The sequence below is a fragment of the Nuphar pumila genome, chromosome 11 (assembly GCF_984573655.1).
Source record: "Nuphar pumila chromosome 11, dmNupPumi1.hap1.1, whole genome shotgun sequence".
In the NCBI taxonomy this organism is placed as follows: Eukaryota; Viridiplantae; Streptophyta; class Magnoliopsida; order Nymphaeales; family Nymphaeaceae; genus Nuphar; species Nuphar pumila.
In genome coordinates this window covers 113,553,311-113,572,961 of record NC_143259.1, presented here as the reverse complement: position 1 = coordinate 113,572,961, position 19,651 = coordinate 113,553,311, and the positions used below count along the sequence as shown (strand labels likewise).

Genomic DNA, 19,651 nt, shown 5'->3' with positions numbered 1-19,651 from the left:
TGAGGCATATTTTGAGGTGCTTAAATCCATTTTAACTATTTTGATTGACCCAACCTTGACTACCTTAACTTTCAATTTTTACTCATTCATTGGCAGACACATGCGTGTGTAAGAGCATTTGGGTCAAAGGGTACTTGAGGCACAATGTGGCGCTTTGATGGTGCACTTTGCACACTCGCAGTGCCGTAGGGCGTATTCTAAGGCTTCTAAATCTGTTTTGACCAATCTAAGCACACCTTTAACTATTTTGACTGAACCAACTTTGACTGCCTTAACTTTCAGTTTTTCCTCATTCATTGACCTGTTTGAGTGCATCATAAAGTGTTTACAAGCCTTTGTAACTGTTGGTCAGTTTTGAAGGTCCTTGATCGTTGGTCAAAGGCAAGTGGTTGTTCAGGGTCATTTTTGTTTAAATTTTAAAACATTGGATTTATGTCCATTTAAACTCATTTATCACCCAAAATCATTTTGACTTCCTAAGTCTATAAAAACTCTTCATTCCGGCTTTGTTGTTAATAAGAGTTTTTTTTTTTTTCTTAGGCTTTTCTTATTTTTGGTCTTTTTTGCTCTAGTTTGGTTTGCAAGTTTGTGTGAAATAGGTCACTTGGCTTGCAAGGCAGTCTCTCGTGAAGTCTAAGTTTAGTTGTATCCTAGGAACTCAATCATACAAATTGTAGTTCACATCTTCAAAAATCTCAAAGTGGAGTGATTGAAGTTCTAAAGATAACAATTTTAAGAACATGTCTTTAGGCTTGGGATCTTGGATTTACAAAATCATGTTTTTTTTGCTACAGTATACCAACAATTAGCCTACAACCAACAAACGTTTTTGTCAAAGCAGCCACATCTAACCCCTAACCCTTTGTGGTCGAGCCCCACATGCTTAACTGTCAGGTACTCCGCAATCCTATAGAGATCCTCTCTTGGGAGGGTGACCGATCATACATAGTCATAGGCCGCGCTGGGGGGCAGGACTGGGCTAAACAGTTAATTTTTTTTTTTAAAGCCCAGTCCTAGCCCAGCCCTGATTCCATATGAAATAGATTTTTATCCATTTTTTTAGCCCAGTTCAGCCCTAGCCCAGCCCTGACTGCAGCAAATAGTTTGATTTGACCATATGAAATAGATTTTTATTAATAATTATAGCCATTTTTTATTTTATCTCAAAAAAAAATCGGGGGTGCTGCCGCCGAACCCCCCGACTATCACACCACATTTTTTTTTGCTACACCCCTGTTTGCCCAGCCCTGATTCCATATGAAATAGATTTTTATCCATTTTTTTAGCCCAGTTCAGCCCTAGCCCAGCCCTGACTGCAGCAAATAGTTTGATTTGACCATATGAAATAGATTTTTATTAATAATTATAGCCATTTTTTATTTTATCTCAAAAAAAAATCGGGGGTGCTGCCGCCGAACCCCCCGACTATCACACCACATTTTTTTTTGCTACACCCCTGTTTGCCCCCCCCCCCCCCCCCCCCTCCCCCCACATGAATCCTAGCTACGCCACTATCTTCATCTGAGTACTGAACTCCAAACGGTTTGTAGCAGCAGTGGCTAAAGGACACAAGTTACCCCTAGTTGGTGTCCATGAGGACCCAGAAGATGGAAAAGAAGAGCAGACCCGCCTGAGCAATGACACCAAATTAGCTAAGTAATTTAACTCATCGATTTAATTAAGTCAGAATAATAAATTACAAGGGACAAAAGTACCTGATCTTGAATGTTGAAACATTGGAATGCCATCACATGAGGCCGCACAGAACGGAAGACAGAGAACACCTGGAAAAGCCTTGGACTCGTTAATAGCACACTGAACTGTTCCCACCAACTTGTGCTCCAACCATTCTCCAAACATGCTTTAGTTCATTCAGTTAATGATCAACGCATCATATGGTTGTAATGTTATACATTATAACATTAATGGAATGTATCAACTTGATAGGATAAGTAATACAAAGAAATGTTAACATAGTATTAACTCAAAAGTTTATATATATATATATGTGTGCCTTTCAAAGCAATGTTATCAGTATCGGTAGAAAATCGATTTTGAATTGGCTATTTTTTAATAAATGTAAAAAAAATACCAAAAAAATTAATATTATTTTAATGGTCTTAACATGTGTCACGTTATGATTGACAGGTAATAAACACTTGAGTATCGACAGATATAGTTGAATCGGTGGCCAAAAGATTCAGGACCGATACCGATACTGACAATATTGTTCCAAAGGTGATTAAGGGCCTGTTTGGAATTCCGGTGCTGGGATGAGCGTTTATGCATTTGGTGGTCCCATGGTAAAATCCAGGTCAAACTGCCTTGGTGGTCTTGTTTAGAATCTTGGCGCTGGGTAGGGGTGGCAAAATCTGTCACGACCCGCCAACCCACTTCTTAGCCGGGTTCGGGTTTGGCTTAAACGGGTTCGTGTCGTAAACGGGTCGACCTGCCTAACTCGTTTATTAAACGGGTCGGATTAGGGGTATGTCAACCCACCAACCTGGCTGACCCGTTTAATAAACGGGTTAGGCGGGCGGGTCAACCCTTTTATTTGTACTCGACCCGCCAACCTGCCCGCCAACCCGTTTACCTGAACCCGACCCGCCAACCCGTTTACCCGACCTGACCCGTTTATTAAACGGGTTAACCATGTTGTGTCGGGTTACCCGTTTAATAATCGAGTCAGATTCGTGTTGAGGTATGCTGTCCCGCCAACCCGACCCGATTGCCACCCCTAGCGCTGGGATTGTATTTACACTAAATCATGGATTTGGCAGCTGCCACTTCTTCAAATGCATGAACTCCATAAACGCCCATCGCAGCTACAGATTTCAAACAGACCCTAGCTTATTGAATCACTGAATCTACCTTGATTGTGAGAAAAGGAAACGTTGCAATTTAGGCGCAGAGGAGAGGTCAAATTGTCAACCTCTTTCATGACCCATGAATGCACAGTTAGTTTGCACTGGCCTGGTTATATAAAAAAAAAATCTGCCTAGGAAAAGATTCTTCAAACCATAGATGGAGAAAATCTTCCCAGGTATGGCAGGAAAAGTAATGAGAAAACTTTCATGTAAAAAAATTCACAATAACATTTTATTCTCCATGATGGAGTACAAGAGTTCTGGTGCTGCTGCGGGTGGGGAACTGGTGGAGGGGTGGCCTCCACCACCGGACAGAGGGAAGGAACCAGAATCGAGTGGGCTTCACAAAGACAAAGACAAGGGACACTCGTGAGTACAGGAGGCCATCTTCAGCCTCTGCAATCAGAAGTGAATGTGGTGATGGTCGACCAGAGCAGCCCACGGCCACGGGTGCAGATCCCGGCGGCCCGATACTCTCAGCTTCTGGAACCCCTGGGAATGACTGTGATAGACGGTTTCCCAAAAAGTTTAACAGACAAGAGAATGGATTACCGCTACATGATCGAAGCTCTCAAGGCACAATGGGTAGCCATGAAAGGCATAGCCTTCTCGACTTTCCGGGATGGGCTTTTCCTCATCACGGCAAGATTCAGCGATCAACTGCAGACCATAAGACGAAAGGGGGCGTGGAGAGTCGTCGGGCGCACACTCATAACCAATCCCTGAAAACCCAGTTCACCAATGAAACTGGAGGTTCAATCGATGATTCTTATGTGGATTAGGCTGCCAGAGCTTTCCGTCGAATTTTTGGTCGCCGGAATTGTGAAAGCGCCGAAAGGCACGATGGTGGAGATGGATTATTACACCCGCACCAAAGAAAGGATTCAGTATGCTCGCTTGAAAATTGAAGTTTCGCTGGATTTCCAACCAGCATCGGTTGTTGAAATCATCATCGAGAAGGATCCCACGATTCAGCAGGAGGTTCTTTATGAGAACATCATCTGGTACTGCAAGTTCTGTGGTGCGATAACGCACATACCAGAACGCTGTCGACACCGGCCGGTGACGGAGGACAGCCCTCTGCTGGTAAATGATGAGGGCTGGCACCAAGTCAAGATCACCCGAAGGAGTCCTAGACAACGAAAGGAGGGACAAAAGAGACCTCTGGCAAACCGCTTCAACGTGATTAGGGAGGAGGAACAACAGTATGGCCCAAAAGCGACAAGCGATGAGTCTGGGCCCAAAGCAGGACCTTCGACAGGAGCGGAACTTCCATCATAATGTGAACGACTTGCAGGGGGTGTGAGCGGCGGTTGGTCGGAGCAGCAGAGGGCAAAAAGTTGACCCATGCAGAGGGGAGACTAGCAAGGAGGACAAGCCGATAAATATGGCAGTGGGATCTTGCAATGAAGGAGAACTGAAGAATCAAGAAGCGCCTAAGGAAGGATGCAACCTTTTGAAGGAGCCCATTATAACTGAGGAAGTCGATAAGGATGACCAGGAAGTTTCCAATACTCCGCAGACCCCCCATCCATGACTTGGAATGTTAGGGGTCTGGGTAGGCCATTTTTATGTTGAAAACCAAAATCACAGTAGATGTAATTCCCAATATCCAAAAAGAATTCCCAGGGTGGCGCATAGTGGGTAATTGTGAAGCCATTGCTAATAGCAGAATCCTGTGCATGTGGAATCCGAAGTGTATCTGTGGAAGTTTTGTTTCTCACGGACCAACTCATCACTATTTTGGTGGAGCAAGGCAATAGTTTGTTAATGTCTTCAGGAGTGTATGGACACAATGAAGCAATTCAGAGGAAAAGGTTGTGGGATAGTCTAGAACACCCCCGTGAGGAACCCTGGCTCATTATGGGTGATTAGAATACCACAAGAGATGTTGGGAACAGAAAGGCTCTCGCATGGGTCACCAAGACTCACATCAGTTCAATAAAATGATTCGCCCGTGTGGACTCACAGAAGCAAAGCACTTTGCTCCCCGCTTTACATGGCAAAATAGGCAACAGGGGAATAACTTTTATGCAGGTTGCCTCGATAAATGAGCGGTAGATTGATCAATACCCAAACACTTTGGTTCGAGTTTTGCCTCGCACTGTCTCTGATCATAAAGGCCTTTTGCTCAGTAGCCAGTTCAGAAACCGTGTGGCCTCCTTTTAATTCTTCAAATTCTGGACGCTTAAAAAAGGATGCGATGATATTGTGAAAGAGTGCTGGGAGAAACAAGTTGGTGGAAGCCCCATGTACAGATTAGTAGCCAAGCTCGCAGAGTAAAGGATGGTCTTAGAAAATGAAATTAAAAAAGTATTGGCCATATCTGATGATGCAGCAGAGAGCGCAAGTATCTCATTTTTGTAGAGGTGATCCGAATTTCCGATTCACCACAGCAGCTACAAGGATAGAAGATGGAGAGCAAGAGAGAGAGGAGGTATATATTTCTTTTTAGGTTTTACTTCAAGAGAGCTCAGTATAATCTTGTATTCACACACCTTTGTATAAGTGTTAGCATATTTATTTATTCTTAGATTCCTTACTGTCTAGACTTAGCAGTTAAGCCATGAAAAGATATATGGCACATAATCTTCATTTAAAAATAGTTTTATAACTCAAAAATTTAATTTTGAATTATCTTTTGCAAAAGGTCTGCAACACTCATAACCCTGAGCGAGTCTACCCACAATTATGAGATCCATGTTGGATATGAATCATGGTCATATGCCAACATCTCTCACTTGGTCATGAAACTGGTGGTTTGCTCCCACTTTCATGAGCTTCTCAACAAAGATTACAGATTTTTCATATCATGGTTTTTATCGTAATCTATTTATAAATATCTTAGCCTCATATGGGCTACATGGTTGGTAAATAGGTCTTTTGAGATCCCTTTAGTCAAAGAATCAGCCACCATATTTAATGTCGGCAAATAGTCGACAGTTATCTCATCTTTCTCAATCATTTCATGTACATAATGATATTTCATCATTATGTATTTACTTTTTGAGCTATCAGCTCTACTTTTTATTAATGAGATTGTTGCCTGATTATCATCATATAATTGAACAGGTTCTTTCACGATTTTCAACTTTAGGTCTTTTAGAAACTTGTTAATCCAGACAACAAAGGTGGTGGCTACATTATAAGCGATGTACTCAACCTCTTGAGTATACTGAACAACACATCCTTATTTCTTGCATGACCAAGCAACGACTCCACATCCAAACAAAAAGATATAGCCAGAGGTAGACTTGCTATCATCTTTGAATCCAATAAAGTCAGCATTAGAATATCCAATCAATTTCAGCTCATTAGTCTGAAAATACAATTGTAGTCCTTTTGACCCTTTTAAATATCAAAAAATTCTTTTAATAGCTTGCCAGTGAGGCCACCTAGGATTTTTCTGATATCGACTGACAAGACCTACTGCAAAACTGATATCAAGTCTTGTACACAATATCACGTACCTTATGCTCAAGTTGTTGGCAGCTTGAGCATAAGGTACGTTGAGCTTTTGTTGTCCCTCACCTGGACAATCACTCTTGCTTAGATTAACTTCTTTAGCCAGAGAAGTTTCAATCGGTTTGGACTCATGCATTCAAAAAATTTTAAAATATAATCAATATATTTTTCTTGACTAAGACCAAGAATCTTAGACTTTTTGTTACGAGTGATTTTAATTCCTAAAATGTAGGATGTTTCACCCATATCTTTCATTTCAAAATTGGTGTTTCAACCAATGCTTAGTCTTAGTTATCATGTCATTGTCATTTTCTGTCAATAATATGTCATCAACATATAGAGATAGAATGCAAAAGTGACTATCACTTTTTCAAACATATGCACAGTGGTCTAATTGATTGGCTACATATCTAATCTTTGTGATAACTTTGTAAAAAGTCAAATACCACTGTCTTGGTGATTGTTTAAACCCGCACAAAGATTTTTTTAACTTGTATACTTTATTTTTATCAATAATATATATTGAGATGGTTGGGGAGAAGGTTTAAAGAAAAAGAGGTCCAAACTAGTTGAGAGATCACCTTTCATGTTATCATCAGATCGATATGGAAGAAAATGAATGAATTGTTTTTTGAGCTTTCACCCAAAAGTATAAAGCAAGTAACGCAAGACATCATGCGAGTGGTGAGAGAGTATATCATGGTAATTCTTAAAAAAATCGGTGTCTCCGGTGGCTATTAGGTGGAGAAGCATGCTATCATGAGAACCATCGGCCTTGGAGTGGGTGAAACTCAACATTAACAGCATCTATAGAGCAAGATGGCATGTTGGATATACGGCGTGCAAGCCTGATGGGAGTCTTATGAACGCTGGATGTTTCTGGAAGATAGAGAATGGAGTACTTGGCCGGATATTATAAGGGATTCAAGCATTGAAGGGAAAATAGTTTTGGAAACAGGTAGAGCGTATTTGGCCAGCGATATCAAGCGAGTTTTGGAGGGGAGGGGACCCGTAAGGAACGTCCCTACTCCTCTAGTTAACATATTGTATAGTTTTGAAAAATTACAGGTTAACTTCAATTACTGTAAATCTGATTTATTGAGTAGACATTTAGCTAAATTACCAACACAAAAGGGGCTTTACCAAAGCTAGATTTTGGTTGGTTGGATCTCTAACCATAACTGAATTTCCTAGACATTTATGTTTAAGGAGTTCAAGAAAAATGCGACCAAGTTTATGAAACCCCATCATATATGCTTGCATTTCATGAACTTGGTCACATTTCATTTGATGCCAAACATATCTTCACCATCACGACCATGATTTTTTATCAATTATAAGGTTTCCAACTGACATCTTTGGGGTGTACTCATGAGTCATGACTTTTATTTCTTCTGATCCCTTCTCAGATCTCTTCAGTTCTTGAAATTAAAATCAGTGATTTACCCTTTTCTAGTTTGTGTACTAACCTCTCAATATTAGTCAACGTCCCAATATTCTTTTCCTTTGGCCGTTAACTGTTTGTGGAAGTCTCATTAATTACTTTGCTCATTGAATATGCATTCTTAATACAATCCTGTCACAAAAAGTAACCGTTGCAGGTTTTAAATTTGAATTTTGGGAGCAAAAGTAGCCGCACGGGGCTGTAGAAGACCTGGAAAACATACATAAAGTGGAGTGCAAAAAGGCCCCACTTAAAAGGGTGACAACTTGATTGTGCCCCCCATTTTCTCATAAGCCAGTCTTGCTATTGTGCACCTTTACTCTAGTTGGGCTTGTTCCATCTCTTTGCTTCCATAGATCAGCCTACCAATCTCTCATTTGCAGATGATCTGAGTATGGAACAAACTGAGATGTGCTGCAAGGACAATGCATATCATCAACCAGCATCAGATCAGCATCCCAGGCACATCAGCAGGAAATGGTTTTCTCAACAACCAACTTGCGGTAATCGCGCCACTAAGCCCCTCAGTGACGAGGATCTTCAAGAGCTCAAGGGATGCATAGAGTTGGGCTTCGGCTTTGGGTTCGAAGAAGATCGCAGGTTGTGTAGCACATTGCCCGCACTCAATTTGTTTTATGCGATCAGTCATCGGTCTTCATATACCGGAGAGTATGGATTTGTGGTCGCGTCTAACTCAGGTTGGATGAAATCCTTTCAGTTCTCTTTTTTTTTTGTTTTTTGTCAGTTATTAGTTGGGAATTAATCTTTGATTCTGTGTTTTGCGACAGAAGATGACTCGAAGATGATGAAGACAAGGCTGAAGCACTGGGCACAAGTAGTTGCTTGCTCTATCCGGCAATATTACGGATAAGGAATTGTATTGAAAGTGTGACTGTCTCTCTGTCATTGGTTTTCCACGTTTTCATGGATTTTGTGATTCATTATGTTTTAACTTGTCTGAGTTGAGTATAATCATAAGAGGAAAGTTTTGTTTGTATATTCTTGGGCCAGCCATAACTGCCTGTTGGCTACAGTTCTGTCATCAGCAAAAAAATCAAGCAGTGTCACAGAGTCGTGCATTTAAGGCTTGGAGTAATCCCAGATGTTTAAATTTGCTTGGTAACTTATTTAGTAAATTATCTTTGTTTTACAACAGCAAATTTGAGACAATTAATATCTGCAACATACATATAAAAAAAGCAAAAATGATCTGAACAATGAAGAGAGTGATAAAGACTAATCATCACCACTGGTCTCAAAAAGATTGTTTTGTTGATTTTGTTGCAAATTAGCTGCTTTGGAATCCTCTCTCTCTCTCTCTCTCTCTCTCTCTCTCTCTCTCTCTCTCTCTCTCTCTCTCTCTCTCGTGCGCGTTTTGAGAAGGGTGCCTATAAATCCAACGAGTACTATAATCAGAAGCAAGAGATCTGATGCACCGTTGTTGCCTGTGTTATCTCTTATTTGGTCAAGATCAATGCAAGTTAAATCCTCTCTATAGGCCAAGCCAACAAGGGTTCTGCACACTTGGCTACGTGGGTCAGCTAAAGGCTTTCAAGTTGAAGGAGGTCTTAATGAACAAAGCTCTCATGTCTTTTGTTCGAATTTGACAGATGGATGGTTAGGTCGCACTATCATAACCAAGGGGTCTCGAGTTCGAACCCCAGGGTGGTTCCCCCAGCTTGCCTGTCTACAAAGAAATGCCCCTATGTCTTTTGCCCAAACTCTGAATTATCTTGTTTGTTAAATTCCACAGTACACGACAGAGCAGTGGTGCCAGCCCATCACCACTTGGTCTCGAGCTTGTGGATCGAGAGGTCTCCTCCTTCCCCGAGTTCGAATCCCTGTGTGGGCGCCGCAAAGCAGGAGACTACTTGGGGGTTGAGGGGGCACCAATGGAGTTTTACACTGGCGGGATGTCGATCATAGGTACGGCAGGCTAAGGCCAATGCTGCGAGATATCACTTATGATGAATCTAGATTCAGCATGCACCCAGTGTTGGTGCACTCTAGCTGACAATGGATATGCAGGGTTTCAATCCCATGTCAAGGTTGATCTGCATCTATACTCATACAAAACGAGGCAAGCACAGATGCTGCTTGGGTAGAGTTGATCCAGCCGACTGATTCCCAGATCTTATCTAAGTACATGACCAACTAGATCCAAACTGTATCTTCCTCATTTATACTTTTTTCATTTGATATATTTTCTTAGAAACTTGTGATCGTTCGCAAGACCCAGATAAAGGTTAAATCTGGATCCTGTTTGTGCTAATATGATCCAAATGCTGCCCTAGGTCATGCATAAAATGCACTTTAGACCAACTTTTAGTACAAGGATTGTTTTGAGAAAACATATCAGAAGAGGCCATAGGCTCCAAATTTTCTGAATGTGCACATGTAAGGGGTAAATTTTGCTACCCGGTAAGGAACCCTCTAGTGAAAAATGTAATGTTTTTATTTTTTTTCAGTTCTTGCACATCGAGATATGATACATATTAAAGTTTAGTAAAAACTGACCTTTGGATAACGTATATGTCAGATTTTAAAAGGTTGAAAAATCAACAGCCTACAATGTACTGAAATTTTGAACCTCAAAAAAACATTTTTATGTCAAAAGACTATGATCCAAGGGTCGACGATTCCTACCATTTTGACCATGTTGAACACATCCTTGAGGTCAGATTTGGCCAAAACAACCTCACACACTGAGTTACATCTAATGGGCTCCTTACCCACGAGGGTAGCAAACCCCACATGTAATACCGACCATCCATGGTTCTCATTTGAAATATCTTGTTCTCATCGAGTGTCCGTGATTTTTTTTGAAAGGCGTGTCCATGGTTTTAAACAGTCAAAATCCCATTCTTGAGAAAATCTCGCAATGTTTTAAAAATATGTTTTTTGCAGAAAAAATCTCGGGAAAATATCAGTACATATAAATCTAAAAAATATTTAACATATAAAATATATTAAAGAAAAGTTAATATTGCGTCAACAACAAAATCATATCACAGAATTTTCAAAGTAGGCAATATTTTGAAAATCTCAAGATTTTCTTGGGATTATATCTGGTTTTGAAAATATCATGATAAAATTGCAATAACTTAAAAAAAAAACATACGAGATTTATCACTGTGGTTTTAAACCAAGGCCAGTATGCAAAAACAAAAGACCAGCAGCAAACTGCCAAATGAAAAGCATAGAATTTGGAATTTTCTATTGAATTCAAAGTTGTAATACAACCCAAATTGGCGTATAACATATTTATACAAATCAAGCAATGAGATTGCACGTGATTACACAAACTCATCAACAACCACATGTATGGCCCCAATACAAAACATCAAACTCAGCAGTGCCACCATAAATTTCTATATCATGTTGAGAGCATGAGAGTGAGCCCAGACTGGTCTTCAGAGACATTAACCTCATTAACCAGATGTGGCCAAGTTTACAAAACGCAGACGCATGTCGGTATCATAGCAGCATGAGTTTGCTGTCCTGTGCAACCAAGTTCTTGCAAAACTGCTAGTTGTATAACACCACAAGCTCCAAAGAGGTCACACTTCTTGAATTACCAGATTCAATTCATGGGCAACCCTTGACATGAGTCCCCCTTTCCTATATGATATGACGAAACAACGAGCAAGACATGCATCAGTTAAAGATGTTTTTTACAGTCACGATCAGTAACATAATCCATAATAGCTTCAGACCCTTTGCATATTTTTGGGGGTTATTTACGAAGACATACCTAAAAATATTTTACCATTCAGATTCATACCCGAAAAATTTGGTAATTCAAATGCAAACCTCATGCATTAGTGTTAACCAAAAGCATACCTGTGGTTAGCCACTATAAGTTAACCTTTTATATTATCACTCAAATTCATGATTTTAACCATACGAAGAAAAGTTAAAACTTTTTTACCTTATGTATATTGAGAAGAGATTAATGAGGGTAAAACAAACAAAGAGCATATCTAATGCAAGTAAAAGTAGTTAGTTTTGAATTTATTAACTATTATTTATGGTTAAAAAGAGAATAGCTACCAAGGGTATGAATTTGAATAATTGGAGACAAGACCAGATATGATTTTGAATTATAAGTTTTTTAGGTATGAATTTGAATTATCAGAAAGGACCAGCTATGTTTTTGCAAGTAACCCTACTCTTAACCTGTTTTCCTGATAAATTGAATAATTTGTACACTGCTGCATAGTTTGCCTAGTGACATTTAGACAAATTTTATTTACATCTAAGGACTTTGATATTATGCCGGCAGTGTTATTAAAAACGTGCCTCAAGGCGCAAAAAATGTGCCTCGCCTTAAGGCGAAGGGCTTCATGCCTTGAGGTGCATGTGTAAAGCGCAAAACCTATTAGGTGCACGTCTCATAGGCCTTGAGGCGCATGCCTCGAGGCGAGGCACGCCTCGATTTATTTGGTCAAATGAGGGTCAAAACCCTCATTCAACCAAAAATTAGAGCTTAAACAAAGCCCTACCGACCCTTTTATGTTTTTCTTTTACTTTTTTTCTCACCCTATCTCTGTTTTTTTTTCTCACAGCCTTCTCTCCCTCACAGCACAGCATTCTCTCTCGTGGTGGAGACCCAAAATAGGTACGGTTTTTTTTCTCTCTCATTCTCCTCTTCTTCTTCTTCTTATCTCTTCTCTCCTCTCTCACGGGATACAACATTCTCTCTCTCGCGCGTGATACAGTCGCCCCTCTCTCTTTTTCATTTTTGTCTTTTTCTCACCCCTGTATCTGTTTTTCCCCATCTTTGTACATACCAATGATAATGATATTGTTTGGTTAATAAGACATGTTGGTGCATAGACATTGTATATGTCAATCTCTTTATAGAGTTGGAAGAGGGGTGTGATCGCAGCTTCACATTCATTTGTCCAGTTGAGAAACTTGAAATAACAGACGTGAGATATGAGGAGATACATGTTATCTGGTATGACTGTATGACTCCATGCATATTCTACCAGCCCCTTTGAGTCGAAGTATGAATCTGTTTCTGGGTTCCCCACCTGCAGCATTAGTTGCTAGCTAGCTAGTTAGTGGTAACAAACCAACATTTGCACCTACATGTGCTGCTCTATATATGTGCCATTGAACTATGCTTTCTTTTCGTTGTTAATGTTAATTTTTTATTTAATGAATGCCCATGTTTTATTTTTTAGATACTTACACAGATCAAGTTGTTGCATTAATGTTACTTTTACATGTTAATCTCATATTTTTCAGTATTTATTTGAGATTTTTTATTTCTTGTTGGTTGTTGCTTCATCAATAAAGATTTTATTTATTTATTTATAATTTTAGATATTTTTTATAGTTTTTTTAAGTTAATTTTTTTTTTGAGGCTTACGCCTCACCTCAGATTTTGGTGGAGCGCCTCCCTACGCCTCAACGCTTTTCACAACACTGTATGCTGGCATAGACGCCAGAACTTTAAACATTTTCTACTCCAAATTCAACCAAGAGTAACAAGAAATCTTAATGTGTTCGTGCAAATGTAAATTAAACCAAAGTTGATTGATCTTGAAAGCCAAGGAATTTGAAGATCCTATAGCTTCAGGCAACGATGGAGAAGGGCTTAAAATTCCATCAGCAGAATCAAGCTTGCAGTTGACGAGTAGCACACTCCTAAGTAGTATAAAACAGCTCAAACTATTAATTGAACATGACAAGAACGAAGCATCCCAAGGTTAGAGAAAGTTGCATCATAACATATACTGTGAAGGCAATCTAGAACCCAGGATACTGTAATGAGATATTGCGGAAATATAAAGAGTGCATACAAGCACATACAACAATGAATAAAAGAGAAAATATCACAAGTCCACGAAGGGACAATACAAGCACAAGCCTTTAAGAAGGCAACAATATACAAAGCCTCTTATTGAAAAGAGAGAGAAGCTCTCCAAGATGAGAATACACAAGGGGGTCACCCCTATTTATACAAGAGGAAGAGAAGGAAAAAGGAGGGCCAAAGGGCATCAAAAGGAGAGCCAAAAGGGGGCTCCCATAGAGTCGTTGGGAGCCCCCAACGGTCACATTTGTGACCGTTGGGGGCTCCAACGACTTCTATGTTGGAGCCCCTTTAGGTCCTCAAAAAGAATAAAAAAAGAATTGAAAAAATAAAAATAAAAATTACATTTATTCAAAAAAGAAAAATAGTTGTTTTCTAAAACAACTATGTGAAATTACAAAAATACCCTTATCGGGTATTGATGTAATATACAGAATTTATATATATATATATATACATATATATATATATATATATATATATATAATAGGTACATTTTAACACCCCCCCTCAAACTTTACGGGGGAATGACGGAAAGTTTGCCAAGAAGAAACATGAAGCGAGGAGCCGGAAGAGCTTTAGTGAAGAAGTCCGCCAACTGATATTCTGAAGTGACATATGGCAGAGCAATAGTTCCTCGTAAAAATTCGTCACGAACATAGTGGCAATCCATTTCGATATGTTTCGTACGTTCATGAAAAGTATGATTGCTCGCAATATAGATGGCACTCTTATTGTCGCAACACAGCTTTGAGGCTTCAGTAATATCAACTCCCATATCTTTAAGCAAACTGCGAAGCCATACAAGTTCCATTGTTGTGGTTGCCATCGCCCGGTACTCTGCTTCAGTGGATGATAGTGAAACTTTCTGCTGCTTCTTGCATCGCCAGGCAATCAATGAGTCCCCTAAAAAGACACAAAAACCAGTAGTTGAGACTCGATCATTGGGATTACCTCCCCAATCTGCATCAGTATAAGCAAGAAGATTCAAAGGGGAAGAGGAGGATAGAAATAGCCCTTTATTGATGGTATTCCGAATGTAGCGGATGATTCGGAGAACCACACTCATATGCACGGTTGTAGGAGCATGCTGAAATTGACTGACTGAGTGAACCGCATGAGTGATATCTGGTCTGGTGATGGTCAAATATGTAAGAGACCCAATGAGTTGTCTGTACGGTGTAGGATCTTCCAGAAGAACCCCATCCTCTAACCGCAATTTGGCATTAATAACCTCGGGAGTCTCTACCTTCTTATCATCAGAAATCCCAGACTTAGAACATATATCTGCAACAAGCTTCATCTGTGACAAAATATATCCTCTAGGAGAATATGCAACCTCAATTCCAAGAAAATATCTGAGAAAACCTAAATCAGACATATCAAAATTATCTTTCAACATATTTTTAACATTAATAATACTACTTTGATCATTTCCAGTGATAATCATATCATCAACATAAAGCAACAAAATTACGATACTAGAACCTGCATTTTTAACAAAAAGAGCAGTGTCAGTATAACAAGAATGAAATCCTAATTTTATCATGATATCACTAAAACGATCATACCAAGCCTTAGGGGCTTGTTTAAGACCATATAAGGCCTTTAAAAGCCGAAGAGTTTGACCTTGCTTAATATTTATTTCGGGTGGTGGATCCATATAAACTTCTTCACTTAAACTTCCATTTAAAAAAGCATTTTTTACGTCAAGTTGATAAATAGGCCATTTTTTGGTTGATGCGACAGCTATTAAGGTTCTGACACTAGTCATACGAGCTACGGGGGCGAATGTTTCTTCGTAATCAATACCATATTCTTGGGAGTATCCCTTAGCAACCAATCTGGCTTTATATCGTTCTAAAGAGCCATCGCTTTTAGTTTTAACTTTGAAGACCCACCGACAACCAATAGGTTTTTTGTGTGAGGGTAGATCAACTACTTCCCAGGTATTGGCCTTTTTTAAAGCATCTAGTTCAACTTGCATTGCTTCAACCCAATGAGGTATAGATTTAGCTTGATTATAGTGAGCCGGTTCAAAATAAGAATGTAGAGTTATCAAACATGCCCGATAGTTGGGAGATAAAGAATCATAGGATACAAACCTATTTGGGGGTATTGATATTCTAGAAGAATGCCTAACTTGTGGTTCCTCAATGGATTCGGAAATTTGAGAGTATTTTTCGAGGGCACTAATAGGTTTTTCTTGATTTCTTCTTGAGTAAACATTTATATTGGCATCACTATCATGAACATTTGTATTTGAATTACTATCATTTGAGAGTGTTATGTCAAGAGGGGATACCTCGTGAGTGTCATCTATGTTTTCAAGAGAATCTTCTTGTATGTCATCAATAAGATCATATAAGAATATATAATCGATTTCATTTGTCTCTTCTATTTTATCAAAACCGTTTTCTTCTTCGAGAAATGTTACATCTTTTAAAACATATAGTTTATCATTCTTAAAATCATAACATCTATACCCTTTTTTATTTTCACCATATCCAAAAAATACACATTCAATTGCTTTTGGAGATAACTTATCCCTTTTATGTAGTAGGACAAAACATTTGCAACCAAAAATACGAAGTCGATTAAAATCGGGTGAAAACTTAAAGAGTTTCTCATAGGGAGAAGCATTTTTTAACTTAGAAGAGGGCATTCTATTGATTAGATAGGTTGAGGTAAGAACAGCTTCCGCCCAAAAATTTTTTAGAATATTTCTAGACACAAGTAATGTTCTAGCGGTTTCTATAATGTGCCTATGTTTCCTTTCCGCTAGGCCATTTTGTTGAGGAGTCCTAGGACATGACTTTTGATGACAAATGCCATTTTGGTTTAAATAGTTTTGGAATTCGTGAGATAAGTATTCACCACCGGAATCGGATCTTAAAATAGATATGTTACTTTGAAATTGATTTTGAACCCTTTTATGAAACTCTTTAAAGAAAGTAAATACTTCCGACTTATGACTAAGGAAATAAATCCAAACATACCGAGTAAAGTCATCAATAAACGTAACATAATATGAATATCCCCCTTTAGACATAACCAGAGAAGAACCCCAAACATCCGAATGCACCAATTCAAAAGGCCTTGATGAGAAAAAAGATCTAGTTGGAAAAGGAATAGACTTCATTTTTCCAAAAATGCAATCTTTGCAATTAATTTCTTTTTCCTTACAAAATTTGTTTCCAAAAGGAAAGAGATACATTTTGGAATAACTTGGATGACCAAGTCTTTTATGCCAAGTTTCCATATTTTTTTCTTGGACATAAGAACAAAAAAAGTTTGTAGGGAGATCAAGATGGTCCATATAATAGAGGTCTCCCTTTCTATGGCCTTGCCCAATCCGCTTTCCGGACCGGAGATCCTGCACAAAGCAACCATTAGATGAGAAAGATATTTCACATCCATGGTCGGCAATTTGAGAAACCGAAAAAAGGTTTAAATTTAATTTGGGAACAACTCTTACTTTTGGAACACAAAAATTTTGTGAATCTTTAAAAGAGCCAATACTTGAAATTTTCAAAAAAGTTCCATCGGCCGTTGAGACACAAGAGTCCTTTGAATTGATGCAAACATCACTAAGTGCATTTTCATGAGGGGTCATATGAAAAGAAGCTCCGGAATCAAGGATCCAAGAATACGTACCGGGTGATGATGTTGAAGCAATGGCCGCACCCGATGTGGAGGAAGAAACTTTTAGCATTTGTTGGAGAGCCATAGATATTTGTCCAAGAGTTTCTTTAATGTCATTGTTTTTGCCTTCATCTTCTTTGGTGGTGGTTTCTTCAAGAGAGGCTACTTTAGGCTTGAAGGTTCCCATAAGCTTTGGACAAGCGGGTCTAATGTGACCCGGCTCATTGCAATAATGACAAACAATCATTTTTCTTCCTCCATTGTAGTTCCCTTGTTTCCCAAAATGAGGAGGCTTATAGGTTCTAACATTGTTACCCGGTTTGGATACGGCAAGGACTTCATCAACATGCTTACTCATGCCAAGCCTTGTCTCCTCTTGAGTGATTTCGGCAATAGCATCCTCAATAGGAGGAAAAATAGATCTATGGAGAAGTGAGGATCTCACTTGCTCAAATTCGGGACGTAGCCCAAAAAGAAATTGAAACAATCGCTCTTGTTCCATTTGTTTTTGTCTTAAATCAACATCTTCCATAGAAACCCACTTTGGCTCTAAGAGAGCCAATTCATCCCATAGTGGGTTTAGGGCACTATAGTAGTCTTGAATGATAGAATCACCTTGCTTGGTGGTTCTAACCTTTTCTTGCAAGAAGTATGCTCTTGCAAGATCCTTTTGGGTATACATACCCCTCATAAAGGACCAAGCCTCATTGGCTCTACGAAATTTAGCTATATTAGCACATACCTTAAGCTCCACATTGTTCATAAACCACGCAAGGATTTTTGCGTGATTGCTTTCCCAATCTTCCACTTCCTTTTGATGATTTTCAATGGCCTTGAGACGAGCATCTCCCTCAAGAGCCTTTTCTTGATCTTCTTCCATTTTCGTGAGCATAAGCTTAGGTTCCGGAACGGTCCCCATGACATAACCCCAAAGCATCTTTCCTTTGAGATTATTCTTCATTGCCGATGCCCACATCATATAGTTCTTTCCATTGAGCTTGAAAGAAAGATCAATCTTTGTCTCCATGATGTTGCCAAGAGGTGAGAAGATGTTCACTAAAAAATGAGATACACGAACCACACCTTTCCTTCAAGAATCGAGTGGCTCTGATACCATGTAATGAGATATTGCGGAAATATAAAGAGTGCATACAAGCACATACAACAATGAATAAAAGAGAAAATATCACAAGTCCACGAAGGGACAATACAAGCACAAGCCTTTAAGAAGGCAACAATATACAAAGCCTCTTATTGAAAAGAGAGAGAAGCTCTCCAAGATGAGAATACACAAGGGGGTCACCCCTATTTATACAAGAGGAAAAGGAGGAAAAAGGAGGGCCAAAGGGCCTCAAAAGGAGAGCCAAAAGGGGGCTCCCATAGAGTCGTTGGGAGCCCCCAACGGTCACATTTGTGACCGTTGGGGGCTCCAATGACTTCTATGTTGGAGCCCCTTTAGGTCCTCAAAAAGAATAAAAAAAGAATTGAAAAAATAAAAATAAAAATTACATTTATTCAAAAAAGAAAAATAGTTGTTTTCTAAAACAACTATGTGAAATTACAAAAATACCCCTATCGGGTATTGATGTAATATACAGAATATATATATATATATATAATAGGTACATTTTAACAGATACTTCAATCCAAAGAAGAGAAGTGGCACCTTGAGTGGCTACAGTGATGGGTTGGAGAATTAATTTTCACACATGCCGTTATGCAAGATGGCAAGATTCTCAATATGATTTTCAATGTTGAGAAAATGATGATGTTTCTTGGAAAGAGAACTAGATCTCATCAGACAAATGAACATTTCCCTGCTTCCTAAGAATAATGTCCTTTTAAGAAACGTGAAATCACAATAACAAGCTTGGTAATTCAGCTTTCATATAGGAACTACTTACCTTAGTAGAGAACTGAGGCATTGCTTAATCTTTTGTAACTCAGCAAAGCACTGATTGCAGCGGTCCAGCCTTTGCCCAATGGGAAAAAATACGAGTCAGGAACAGTAGAACTACTGCACAGCAAGCTTAATGGAAGATGGGATTGATGGTGACTGGGACAGAGACCGTTCTTCTGCATGAAGATCAACCCCAACTACTGCTGGTCCAGATACTGTTGAATGGTAGCAGCATCTCCAATGACACAATTACATGCCTGTCCATTCAAAAACCAAGCTTGGAACTGCATAAACACAATAGTATGCTATTCTTGCTGCAAGAGATAGAGTAGGTGAAGGGAAAGGAAACATCATGCCTGTCAATCTTGCTACCACGTAAACCAGTTAGCAATGGCAATACACAAGCACAGATATCAAGTGTAACAATGTCAAATTTCTCCATCAATGCACTGATTACATCAGCCTGCAACTGTGTGTTCAATAATTATGAAATCAGTATGAGACAT

At 39.2% G+C, this 19,651-nt stretch overlaps 1 long non-coding RNA gene across 1 annotated transcript; it reads right to left on the bottom strand.

The window, feature by feature from the left end:
• Positions 1-10,963: 10,963 nt before the first annotated feature.
• LOC149822910 (uncharacterized) lies at positions 10,964-19,614 on the bottom strand. Its single transcript, XR_016426132.1, has 2 exons — positions 19,150-19,614; positions 10,964-11,397 (listed from the first exon to the last, which is right to left on the bottom strand). It is a non-coding gene; the product is annotated as an uncharacterized LOC149822910 (long non-coding RNA).
• Between the last annotated feature and the right edge of the window lie 37 nt (positions 19,615-19,651).